The 13352-nt window shown below is 40.1% G+C and overlaps 1 protein-coding gene and 1 pseudogene across 1 annotated transcript in view; one reads left to right on the top strand and one right to left on the bottom strand.

The window, feature by feature from the left end:
• The window catches only part of SCAI (suppressor of cancer cell invasion), a 196171-nt gene that overhangs the window by 168393 nt on the left and 14426 nt on the right, over positions 1 to 13352 (bottom strand). The gene's annotated exons all lie outside the window — the stretch shown is intronic.
• On the top strand, positions 999 to 1479 carry LOC102864755 (annotated as a pseudogene).

Below are 13352 nucleotides of genomic sequence, written 5' to 3'. Positions count from 1 at the left end.
TGAGATGGATTGACTCGGTGACTGGGGTAATCGGGATGGGTGTGTCAGAGGCGGTGCGGTTGACGCAGGATAGAGCAGGATTTAGGGCTGTTGTGCATAGGGTCGCTATGAGTCACAAACGACTCGATGGCACATAACAACAACAACAACATGCAGTGCCCAATATACACTTCACTAATAACTGCAGTTATTTATTAAAAAAAATTTCTGAAAAAGAAAAATAGCACCATTATGTATGATATACCTACTAGAATGTTGGAGCAGAATACTAACCACACGAAAGGTCTTGGAGAAGGTACAGCCAAAATGCTCTCAGAGGCAAAGATGATAAAACTTTGTCTCACATACTCTGAACATGATGCTTGGGAAGATGGATAAATGGCAAAGGAAAGAAACACCATCAACCAGGTGGACTGACACAGTGACTGCAGTAATGGGCTTGAATGTGTCCGAGACTGTGAGGATGGCACAGAATAGGGCAGGTTTCAGATCTACCGTTCTTAGGGTTACTACGAGTTGTACTCAACTCAATGGCATCTAACCCACCATCACTTCCACTAGAATGCGGAAATTTAAAAATATCAAGTGCTAGCAAGGAAGCTGAGAAACTGAAATTCTCACACAACTAGCTGAATGGAACACAAATTGATATAATCACTTAAAAAAAAACCCTGCCCATGACCATTTTTGGTGATACAGAAACTCTTTCAATATATACCCTAAAGAAACTGTGCATGCACAGGAATTAGAAATTATGGTTGTGATTATATTGTTTATAATTTAGAAATATTTTTTAAAAACCCATAAACTGTGATAATACTCATGTAACTGAACACTATAAAACACTGAAAATGAATGGCCCACATCTATATGCATCAACATAACTCTCAAAATCTTCACGTTGAGGGGCCGGAGCGGTGCAGCCGCGGGGTTGTCTGTGGTCCCGGCTCGCGTGGCAGCGGCGGCAGCAGCGTCTCCGTGAGGAGGTGCGCGGGGCCATGACGTCAGCGTCCACCAAGGTTGGAGAGATCTTCTTGGCAGCTGGCGCCGCCTTCACGAAGCTCGGGGAGCTGACGATGCAGCTGCATCCCGTGGCCGACTCTTCGCCCGCGGGTGCGAAGTGGACGGAGACGGAAATAGAGAAGCTGAGGGCTGCTGTGAAGCGATTTGGGGACGATTAATGTGATTAATCACATCAGCTGTGTCATCAAGGAACGGACAGTGGCTCAGATAAAGGGCACTGTGAAACGAAAAGTGTATGAAGACTCTGGCATTCCCCTTCCAGCCAAATCACCTAAGAAAGGGCCCAAGAAAGTGGCATCTGGTGTTCTGTCGCCTCCTCCAGCAGCCCCCCCACCTAGCAGTTCCATTGTCCCTGAGGCCGGAGGCCCCCCTGTAAAGAAGCAGAAAGCTGACAGCCTGGCCTTGGATTCTGGACTTCTCATGACCTCTGCTGACCCTCCTCTACTCTCCCATTGAGACTTGCACCTCTGACCCCTTCACCCTGCACCTGTATAGTTACCTGGGACTCTACTGAGGCCTACACAAGATCAAAGAACTGCTGGGGCTGGGAAGGTCCACCGTGCTGCCCCCCTATGTAGGCATCTGCCTCTACCCCCTTTGACCTCCACCTAATGGACATTTTTTATACTGAAAATAAAGACTTTTCTCTCAACTTAAAAAAAAAAAATCTTCATGTTGAGCGAGTAAAATGTAGAATTAATTCAGTACTGTCTTACATATATTTAACATACCTACAACTAGATAAGCTGGAGCTTTCCGACTAAATCAAGCCTGGAAGCAGGAGAAGCACCCACTTCCAAAATGGCTTGCCTCTGGAAACTCTTATGTGCGAACAGTGCTCAGGCTATTCGTTCATAGGGTCGCTGTGAGTCGTCTACGACTCGACGGCATTAAACAATAATAACAATGAGGACGACCAAGAGAGAGCTACGTTGGCCTAGTTGGAAGGAAGCTGTGCAACCAAGCCGAAGGTGGGTGATTGTCATCTGTGGCCCTCGGCCAGGTTCAAATTGTCTTCCTGTCAAACATTCTTCTAGGTGGTATAGCACTGGTCTGTGCATTGCTGTACAGAGGTAACTCGTGGTTGCTGTGATGCTGAAGCCTGTGACAGTGATGTGCCAATCGTGGTAATGGGCACCCATGGTGGACAGTGTTGGCTGGAGCTTCCTGACTAAATCAAGCCAGGAAGCAGGAGCGGCATCCACTTCCAAAATGGCTTGCCTCTGGAAACTCTATGTACGAACAGTGCTCAGGCTGTTCGTTCATAGGGTCGCTATGAGTCGTCTACGACTCGACGGCATTAAACAACAACACAACTAGATAATAGCTATATTCATAATTAGTAAAAACATACAGAAAGAGCATGAAGGAATGAAAAAATGCAAAAGTAATGCTTTCCTCTGACAAGAATGTCATAAGAGAGAGATGACAAGGAACTTCCACGGTATTAATACACTATTTTTTAAGTTGACTAGCAGGAACAAAAATGATTTGCTGAATTCTCCCTCTTCTTTTCACTTCATCTCCTCTTTCCATTTCACACAGTATTTGCTAGTAGTACTATTTTGCACAGCCAACCTAAAGACCAAACAATTAAGGATTTGCTGAAAAGCATAGTTAATGAAACACTTAGGACCTACACATTTTATTCTATGTAAGCATTCATCAATAAATTTAGAGCTTGCTTTAATAAATACATTGGCAATATTTTTGTAAAACCACTGCCTAGTCTATCATTTACCAACAACAACTCTTAAATATTCATGACACAGGAAATGTCATTCATCAAGAAGTCTAGAAGCCAGTACTAGTCCACTCCCACTCTAGTTCTGAAATTTTTCTGTACCTTTTCCTAATCCTTTTAAGTGAATGAATGTTTATTTGGCCTTGAAAGATGCAAACTATGCTTATTGATCCTTTATTCATTTAGCCTTCCCAAATCCCCTTTCCCTAATTCCTTAGGAGTTTTTTCCTCCATAATTTCAAGCTTTCTGCCAGTTATACTTTATCTACTCTTTAAAATGAAGGGGTGGGGGAAATCAGAAATAATAAGGGACAGTAAAGACGAAAATTGTAATTAATAGTCAGCACTTTGTGACAAGCCCTATCTAATACCTTATTATGTATATAAACCTAAAGCCTCCTGGCAACTTTCTAATATACACACCTATTTTATAGATGAAGAAACTGAGTTATGAAGATGTTGCTTTCCCAGGCCACATATCTAACTTAATCATTCAAGTCACTGTTCTAAACTAATTAGTATACTTTCTTCTAAATTAGAAATGCCTGAGAATGACATTATCTGCAAAGGCTGTTATGTAGCATTAAGTCAACTACAACTCACAGTAACCCTGTGCACAATAGCTCTGAGCCCTGCCCTATCCTTAGCCAAGCTCACTGCCTCTGGTACACCTACCCCTATTACCCAAGTTACTATGTCAATTCATCTCATGCAAGATCTTCCTCTCCTACGCCATCCCTCCACCCTTTCCAGTATGATGCCCTTCTCCAAGGACTTGTCCCTCCTGGAAATATACCCAAAGTATATGAGAGGTATGCTGTTGTTACTGTTTGGTGCCATTGAGCTGTGATTCACGGTGACCCTATGTATAACAGATCTGAATCTTGCCCTATCCTACACTATCCTCACCATCTCGGACATGCTTTAGCCCATTTTTAGTCACTGTGTCAATACATCTTTTTTTGTATAAGTACCACATTCAGGTCTTTCATTCATAGGGTTTCTATGAGTCGTCCACAACTCAACGGCACTTAACAGCAACACAGAACTCTGTTGGCCCAGTGGATAGAAAGTTATGACACCAAGCCAAAGGTGGGTGATTTTAATCTGTGGCCCTCAGGCCTAGTTTTAATTGGTTTTGGTCAAACATTCTTCTAAGTGGTATAGCACTGGTCTGTCCATTTGCTGTACAGAGGTAATTCATGGTTGCTGTGATATTGATTACTGTGACACTAATGTGTCAAATGCGATAATGGCTACCCATGGTGGACAGTGTTTGGTGGAGCTTCCCGATTAAAACAAGCTTGGAAGCAGGAGTGGCATCCACTTTCGAAAGAGCTTGCCTCTGGAAAAATCTATGAACTTGGAGAAACAATGAAAGGTATACAAGTGTTCAGGTCTTTCATTTATAGGGTCACTATGAGTCATCTAAAACTCGACGGCACTTAACAACAACATTGCAAAGGTATAGTATAGTCCAGTTTTTTGCTTTTTTGTCTTCTACCATGCTCTAATTTTAAAAAAAAAAATCACATTTATAATTTAATAACTACATAAAAAGAAAGAAAACTAAAGAAAAAATTTTTGAAGATGAGCAAAGCCTGTTTTTCTTCTTTTATGAAACCAGCATTTCTCCTGAAGACAAAAATACATCTTATTCCTACAGCTGAGGCAGTTTAAGATAGAGCATGGTCTCTAAACTCTAGCAAAATGGAACAACAATCTGTTTAGCTATTGTTAGATAACTCAGTGGCTTAAACACTGAGTGTGCTGATGAATCTGTAAATTGAGAGTACATGGCAGGGACAACTCGTGTCTACCCTACACAGGCAACAACCAGGCAGTTCAACAGGATCTAGAGGATTAGGATCCACTTTCCAGATGGCTCATTCACATGCTAGCAGGGTGATGCTAGATATTAGCTGAGAGAGCTCAGGAGCTTCAGTGCTTGTTTACACAGGCCTTTTCTGGGTTGTTGGAGCTATGGAGTAGCTAACTAGGTTCCCAAAAGCGAGTATCTCAAGAGAAAAAACATGTCTGGGGGAGGGCTGAGCAGGGAGAAAAGTGCAACAATGAATGAACGGAAATCCAAAATCTCTGTAAATGTTCATTAAAATTAATAAAATAAGGGGAGCTCTGGCGGCCTAGTGGCAAGAAGCTGCAACTACAAGCCCAGAGGCGCACGGTTCAAATCCACCAGATGCTCTGCCGGGGAAGGAGGGACAATCTCCTCCTGTACCAGTCAGATCTGATTTGATGGTACACTCACACAAAAATAATAAAATAAAAAAATTTAAAAAAAAATTAATAAAATAAAATTTAAAAAAAGAAAAAGAAAAAGATGCTTATGAATTGGCCTCAAAAATTACATAGTGTTGCTTGGGGCTATCCTCTATTTGTGAAGGCAGTTACAAAAGTCTGCCCTGATTAAGAGGAGACCTCTCGGGGAGCTCTGGTGGCCTAGTGGTAAGGAGCTGCAACTACAATCCCAGAGGCACACGGTTCGAATCCACCAGATGCTCTGCCGAGGAAGGAGGGACAATCTCCTGTACCAGTCAGATCTGATTTGACGGTACACTCACACAAAAATAATAAAATAAATAAAAAAAAAGAGATCTCTCTGCTAGATGGATGGAATGTCAGTCACATTACAAATAGAATATGTGGAATGAAAGAGACTCCTGCACACATCTTTAGAATATAAAATTTGTCAAAAAGAAAAACAAAAAAAACCGGAATGGTTATGTGTCAAGAGACATCTAAGGTGCTTTTTTTTAAACTGTGGTTAGTGATTTCTAAGGAGGTATTTCCTATAAAAAGGAAAGGCTAAAGAGGTCAGAGACAATAATCAGGAGTCTTCTTCCTCCATGATAAAGTGAATTCAAAGATCAAATGGTAGAGAAAATAAGAAATAGGATAGTAAGGTACTTCTCAGAATAAAAGTGTGATAAAATAAAGAAAATGGGTAACCACACACTAAAAATTAAACAATAATGGGGCTGGAAGAAAATTTTTACATCATTAGCCTTTATCCTAACAACTACTTGGAAACGGAATTGTCTGCTTTACCTTTCAATGAAGGTCTAAGAAACCTCTTACTTTTTAGTAAAATTCTAAATTCTACAATCAATACATTTTTATTCATTCATTTCCTTGTCTACTGTTACTAGCAGTGGAAACACTTAAAAATGAGAAAAGCAAAAAAAAAAAGAGAGAGAAAACCTTAAATAAACAAGGTAAGGGAAAAGCTAAAACACCTGCATCCTGTTTCAAGGACAGGTTTATGAGGAGAAAGGAACAGATTACATAATGGGTGTTGTGGAAAAGATGAATCAAGCCTCTGGGGCACATAAAGAAAAAAAGAAGAGTAATAAGAAACCAGGAAAGCTCTAGGGATTTCATCAGCATGTTATGCTAATATTATACTACATGTTCTTTAAGTAAGTCCTTAAATAAGTTTTAAATCATGGTTTCTTTTCCCCTCCATGTAACCTATAAGTGTTTCCAAGATTTTCAAATTTTTAAAAAAATAATTTTGAGAGTAAGAAAAGCTGTGGACATTCACATGTTAACTATGGCTTTATTAGTGAAAAAATAATCAAGTAATTGAGAAATGACAGAAACTACCATAAATTCAGTAACATCTCTTCTAAATGTTCTTTGTATTTGTTTCTCAAGGACATTTATATACCATAGCATGCATGTGAGACATTCAGTTTAGATAAAGACCTAAGGAAACACTGAATGTATGTTAGTTGTTACCAAATACACTAATAAACTATATTTAAAAACACTAAGACTGAAGAATTTTTGAAGACTGACTGCCTAAAGAGCAAACAAAAATGTCTTGGACAAAGTGCCACTGGTGTGTTCCTTAGAGGCAAGGAAAGTGAAGCTTCATCTCACATACTAGGCAGGTTGGAAAAAGACCTCATGCTGGGAAAGGTGGAAGGTCCAAGAAGGAGAGGTAGACCATCAACAGGATGGATCAACGCACTGACTACAGCAATGGGCTTGAGTATACAGGAGATGGCGAGGATGGGACAGGGTCACTATGATCATAGTCAATTCGAGGTACCTAACAACAAGAAGTAGATATACTAGGACTTCTCACACTGTGTTGAGATCGGGTGATATCAATCTTTTCTAATACACATTTTATCATTTTCTTATGAATGAGTAAAACATTTCTTCTTTAAATCTTTGATACTTAAAAATAATACTGAAGGGTTGGGAGGAAAATGTGCAACAATGAACGAATGGAAATCCAAGCTTTCTTTAAACTTTCGTTAAAATATCAATAAAAAAATAATAACAGAAAAAAAGAAAATGAGAAAGATCCAGTGTCAAGAAATAAAAAAAAAAAGGTACTGGGGAACACAGATATACAGTCTTATATATTATACACAGAGAGATATATATTTATAAATATATTTCCATGTTCCATTTACCTCCACTTCTAATATAAATACAGATATTACGAAAAAGTAATCATCTTCTCATTTACTGAATACAATTTTTATTATCATCAACTATAGATAAATGACCTGCTGATCTATTTTCAGGGAGCTCTGGTGGCCAAGTAGGTAAAGAGTTGCACTGAAAACTCAAAGACAAGCAGTTCAAATTAACCAACTCCTCTGTGGGAGAAAGACAGGCAGTTTCTTAGCACATGATTTACAGCCTTGGAAACCCACTGGAGGATCAGCAAAGAGTCAGTTCTGACTCAACAGCGATAAGATTGAGATTTTGATCTAAGAAAAACAGGCTTTACAATCATACAAAATCTAAAATCTTTATTTTTAGCTGTTGATTTCCAAAAATCTATACGTGGAAACTCTATAGTTTGGAAATGAATACTTCTAAAAAGCCCTGAGTGCCATTTTGTAGCCTTTTGGGTGAGCACTTTCTATTTGTCTTCCTCTCTAGAGAAGAACTCCCAGAACTCTGCCCAAAAGGCACATCTGTTTTCAAGGTTGCTGGAACAGAAAGAGAAAATCTAGGAGAAAGAAACACAATTGCAAAGCAGAAATACAATGTGTAGTGATATGTTTCCAAACAGCTGCAAATTTATAGGCATCTAGGAAGAGAGCGTGGAAGGAGTGGCATCCACTTCCATAACAGCTTGCCTCCGGAAACCCTATGAACCTGGAGAGAGGATGAAAGGCACCCAAGCGTCGAGGACTCTCCTTCATAGGGTCGCTATGAGTCGCCTGCGACTTGACGGCACTTAACAACAACAACAGGAAGAGAGCTCACAGCTGGTAATGGAGAAACTATGACAGGTCTGGAAAATCACAGATAAAACTGAAAACAGAGTCATAAAGACACTAAGCTTAATGATCTGGTAGTCCATAGAGTTGCACTGCTAATCCAAAGGCAACATCTCTCTAGAGTTTGGAATCTGCGAACACTCCTACAGAAGATGGGCCATCTCCTCCCATGCCATGTACAGCCCCCAAAGATCCACTGAAGTATCAACCCTAAGTTTGTTCCAACTCAACGGCAAAGAGAAGTTTCTTGCAAGACAGCCAAGAGGGAGTTAAAGAAGTTTAGAATCTAGTGCTATGCACCAGAAGGAAAAGAACAGCCATCTGTAATGGATATCAACTTTATTATAATGGTTCCTTTGACAAAGATAAATATGACTAAGGGACTACCTCCTAATCTACAGGCAAGAAACCAAGGAGAGAGTACAATGACTCTGAAGTCATCTTGAAATGGCTGGAGATTCAGCTGTTAGCACAGGGACAGAAGTTAATCATCCTTCAATGCCTTTCATCAAAGCACAGGTACTTACAGAACACATACAATACACACATACATTCTGTCCATCAGAGATTTATACAGAACAAATGATTAAGTCAGCACATGTAAACATTCCAAAACTAATCACGGGCTCATATAACTTCAGCCCTTGTGAAACCAGGTTTCAGTCAAGCTGTCAACTGCAGTCACCTCAAAGGTCAGTTATGGCAGGGTTCCCTTCCAAGCTTACTTACACTGCTGTTGGCAGATCAAAAGAGCTTCATCCAAGCTCACTCACGAGTTTATTAGCCAGCCTCATTCCCTCACTATTCAATCCTCTCCAGAGTGCCCTCATGACATGATGGTTGGCCTGCCTCTTTCCAGGGCTGCCTGTATAATGGAGCCCTGATGGCCTAGTGAGTAAGGAGAAGTGCAGGCAACCCAAAGGCAGATAGATGGTTTGTCTCCAACAGGGAGCCCTGATGGCCTAGTGAGTAAGGAGAAGTGCAGGCAACCCAAAGGCAGATAGATGGTTTGTCTCCAACAGTTGCTCTGAGGAAGAAAGCTTGGCAGTCTCTCCCCATGTGATTTCCAGTCTCTGAAAACCCACTGAGTTGTTTCCAACTCTGTAGTAATGAGATGATAATGCTGATCTTCTTTCAGAGCAAGTGATTCAAGAGACAGAAAACAAGACAGCAAATCTAAGAAGCCACAGTCTTTTTATTCTTTTGGAAGTGGTATCTCATTACTCAAGCTGTATTCTATTCATTAGAAGTGAGTCACTGAGTTTCCCCCCCCCCATACTCCATAGAAAAATTAAGATTCATCTTTTAAAGAAAGAATCAAGGAAATTTTTTATCTTAAAAACCACCACAGGAATAAAAGAATTATCTAGGGGGGAAAGTAGCTAGATAAATTATTAACACATCAGTAGATGTTTTATTCTCACTGAGTTCCCCAAAGCCCAAAAACAAGGTCCTATTCACTGCCTTGCCTCAAGGGGGTGTTTGTGTTTGTTTTCGGAAAATGTGTACTCCTTGAGGAGATCATGCTAGGGGAACAATGAAAAATCGAGGGGGAAAATTACAGCAATTTATTTAGAAAGGAGGAGAGTTCCTTAAGGAACATAAAAGAAGGAGTCTGCAACTATTTCTTAGCAAAGCTCTAGATCACTGGTAAGACCTTAGAAGACAAAGTATATGTTGTACCTAGCAGAGCTGAAACCTGGACACTGAGACCCTTACACTAAGCAAAGGTATCTCTGTCCCTGAGTTTGGCCAGAACAAACAGTCACCTAACATGAATGAACCATAGTCTCGTGGAAAATAAGAGTACCAGTCACAGGAACAACGGGCTCAAAAACAAATCTTTTAAGCTTCTCATGCTAAGAAAGTGATATATGAGAGGTCACAATGGGAACTCTCAAGGCCTGGTTGTAAGAAGTAGTGCTGCAATACCAAAGAATCACCAGTAACAGACATAGGGAGCTCTGGTGGTTTAGTGGTAAGGAATTACACTATCAACACAAAGATACTTCGTTTGAACCCACCACCTGCTCTGTGTGAGAAAGACAGGCAGTCAACTCTTGTGCAATTTACTATCTCTGAAAATGCACCTAGCGGGTCAGCAGCAGGTCAGTTCCAACTGGATGGTACACAATTTACAGATAACTTTTGCAATTAATTAATTTTGGTGGTTTCACATTAAGTTCCAGAAACCTACTCCATGAAATTATAAAGATTTTTTTCATCAGTAACATTTTACTCCCAAAATGCTCCAGGCTCTACTTTCCTAAGTACAGAAAGTTAACTAATTAGGGGAGCGGACAGCGGATCCCTGAGATCCCTGAGCAGCCCCTCCGAGGCCTTGTTACCATCACACCCGGGGAGAAGCCACAGCTGCCACAGCCATCACTATCACCAGTTACCGTCACCACAACCATGAGCTGCGGGGCCCAGCAGCCGCCGGCCGCCAGCCCGGCCCCCAGCGCTGCTGACACCAAGCCCGGCACCACAGGCAGCAGTGCTGGGAGCAACGGCCCGGCCTGGGAGGCCTCATATCAACAGGGACAAAAAGATCATCACAACGAAGGTTTTGGGAACAGTAAAATGGTTCAATGTAAGGAACGAATATGGTTTCATCAACAGGAATGACACCAAGGAAGATGTATTTGTACACCAGATTGCCATAAAGAAGAATAACCCCAGGCATTGCCTTTGCATTGTAGGAGATGGAGAGAGACTGTGGAGTCTGATGTTGAAGGAGAAAATGGTGCCGAGAGCAGCAAATGTTACAGGTCCTGGTGGCGTTCCAGGGCAAGGCAGTAAATATGCAGCAGACCATAACCATTTATAGACGTTATCCACGTGGTAGGGGTCCTCTATGGAATTACCAGCAGAATTATCAGAATAGTACGAGTGGGGATAACGAGGGATCGGAGTGCGCTCCCGAAGGCCAGGCCCAACAACAGCAGGTGATGGTTCCCACCTTGCGGAGACCTATATGCGGAGATCCTATGGGCATCGACCATAATATTCCAACCCTCCTATGCAAGGAGAAGTGGTGGAGGGTGCTGACAACCAGGGTGCAGGAGAAAAAGGTAGACCAGTGAGACAGAATATGTATCAGGGTTTAGGGTAAAAATTTTAAAGGGGCCCTCCTCGCCAAAGACAGCCTAGAGAGGACGGCAATGAAGAAGACAAGGAAAATCAAGATGAGACCCAAGGTCAGAAGCTACCTCAACGCTACCTCAATTACTGACACAGACACCCAGAAAATCCTAAACCACAAGATGGCAAAGACACAAAAGAAGCCGATCCACCAACTGAGAAATCACCAGCTCTAAGGCTGAGCAGGGCAGGGCTGAGTAATTGCCGGCTTACCATCTCTACCATCATGGATGACGACCATGGTTTAGTCATCCAACAAGAAGAAATGAACATGAAATTCCAGCAATAAGAAATGAACAAAAGATTCGAGCTGAAGACCTTAAGTGCTTGCTTTTTACCTGTTGACCAGATAACTAGATCTGCATTATCTATGCAGTATGGGATTTATTATTTTTACCTAAAGATGTCTCTTTTTGTAATGACAAATGTGTTTTTTAAAAAGCCTGCTTTTTCTCAATCCACATTAAAGGTTTTTAAATTGTTTCATATCTAGTCAAGTTGAGATTTTTAAGAACCTCATTTTTAATTTGTAATAAAAGTTTACAACTTGATTTTTTTCAAAAAAGTCAACAAAAGTGCAAGCGTCTGTTAATAAAGGTCTTAAATAATAATAAAAAAAGAAAGCTAACTAATTAGTCATGTATACATGTATCTAGGCCAATCTTGATTTTGTAGGAAAGTATTCAATTTAAGCAAATATTTTTGGTAAGGAATGTATAATTTTCAGGAAAAAGAAAACTTAAATTTTACTTTGAGATGGACTGATTCAGTGACTGAGGTAATGAAGGTAGGTATGTCAGAGACAAATAGGTTGGCACACCATAAAAAAGGTTTCAGGGATATTGTACACAGGGTTGTTATGAGTCACAAGCAACTCAACAGCCCATAACAACAACATCTTTGCTTCCTTTCTTAATAAGATAGTTATAATCAGCCTAACTAGATTTAATTAAAAAATTCAACTTCAAGTATTTGCTTCTCACTCAAATTTACTAAAATTCATATGGAAGAAATTACATTTATGATGAATATAGTATAATCCACTTCTTATAAAAGTGTTGTCTTCAGAACCACCTTTAGGTGTACAATTCTTTCTATCAACCAGAATCCACAACAAAATCTCAAGATATAAAACAGGTTAAGTACATACTTTTTCTAGTTGGAAACAGACTGATGATAAAAAAAAATCTCTTCTTAAGTCTGAGCATAAAATATAAAAATGAGCTCTTATCAAACTAAGAAGAAAGCTACCAATGTGTGTTGAGATTGTGTCCAACAAACCTGGCAGTAGACATAAGAGACTTCAAATGGGCAAAAGGGCAAAACTAAGCAACGATGAGCATGAATAAGAATTATAATTAGAAGAAACATTAGTCCAATGGATTAATGGAAGATTTGAACTCTAAGACCAGAAGAAATCGCCCCTGTACCACTACCACCACTGAATGCTCTAAAAGGAAACACTGCAGGTAGTCTCACTGTAGGAGAAAAGTACAGTACAAAATTCCAAATCATGAAAGTGGCCACTCTTGCTGGTCTGACAGAAATTAGTATAACACCCTCAGTCTTTAGTCATCATTAGAGCTTAGAACTAAGATTAACCTATTGGTTCAAGTTTCATCTGAAAAGCAGACAAGCCTTTAAGACGAACAGAGAAGCATTCACTCCTTAAAACAACCAACCATTGAACGAAAGGGCAGCATTTGACTAGGGAGAAAGTTCAGAAGGCAGGAAAGGGCAGAACAGAAAGATTAATGGAAACAAGAATCACACAAAGGAATCAGGCAGAAAGTGTGGTTACAATGCGAGTATTGTAATAAATGGATAAAGAAAAAAGTATGCAGATGGCCAAATGGAAAACCAATTTACTCCATAAACATTCATTCAAATAATAAAAAGGGCACACACATACAAGAATTACAATGCAATGAAATTCACTGAATATGTTTAATAATGATCCAGGAAGCATTAAAAGAAGATGGAAAGAATATACTGAGTCACTGTATTGAAAGGAATTGGAAGACACAGAAGAATTTCATGAAACAACACATGAGCAAGAGCCTATGGTTATGAAAGAAGTAGTTCAGGCTGCTTTGAAGGAAATGGCAAAAAATAAGGCTCCAGGAATAGATGGTATACCAATTGACATATTTCAGTTAATAGATGCT

Source organism: Elephantulus edwardii, unplaced genomic scaffold (genome assembly GCF_000299155.1).
Source record: "Elephantulus edwardii isolate Elephantulus edwardi_28Jun2011 unplaced genomic scaffold, EleEdw1.0 scaffold00116, whole genome shotgun sequence".
NCBI lineage: Eukaryota > Metazoa > Chordata > Mammalia > Macroscelidea > Macroscelididae > Elephantulus > Elephantulus edwardii.
This window is presented reverse-complemented; position numbering and strand designations above follow the sequence as displayed.